General features: G+C 24.8%; 1 protein-coding gene across 1 annotated transcript in view; it reads left to right on the forward strand.

Moving 5' to 3' along the window:
• LOC119587057 (serine proteinase stubble-like) overlaps positions 1-226 on the forward strand; it is a gene marked incomplete in the record, with an annotated part of 32,182 nt that overhangs the window by 17,640 nt on the left and 14,316 nt on the right.

Here is a 226-nt window from a genome sequence, read left to right on the forward strand (position 1 = left end):
CTGATAAAAATAGTGATTTCTGTACAGTTCGGAATACGATTTATTTTTTTATTTTTTAAATTTTTTTTGCATTTTTTTAAATTATCATTATCTCTACGTTTCATAATTGCTGTCTGTGCTTATAATGTCTTCATCATCATCACCATTGATATTGACACTGTTTCAATAATTATTTAAAATCATTTTCGTTCCACTTCATTTTCATATTAATGATTATCAGTGTTCG

Source organism: Penaeus monodon, chromosome 22, assembly GCF_015228065.2.
Source record: "Penaeus monodon isolate SGIC_2016 chromosome 22, NSTDA_Pmon_1, whole genome shotgun sequence".
In the NCBI taxonomy this organism is placed as follows: Eukaryota; Metazoa; Arthropoda; class Malacostraca; order Decapoda; family Penaeidae; genus Penaeus; species Penaeus monodon.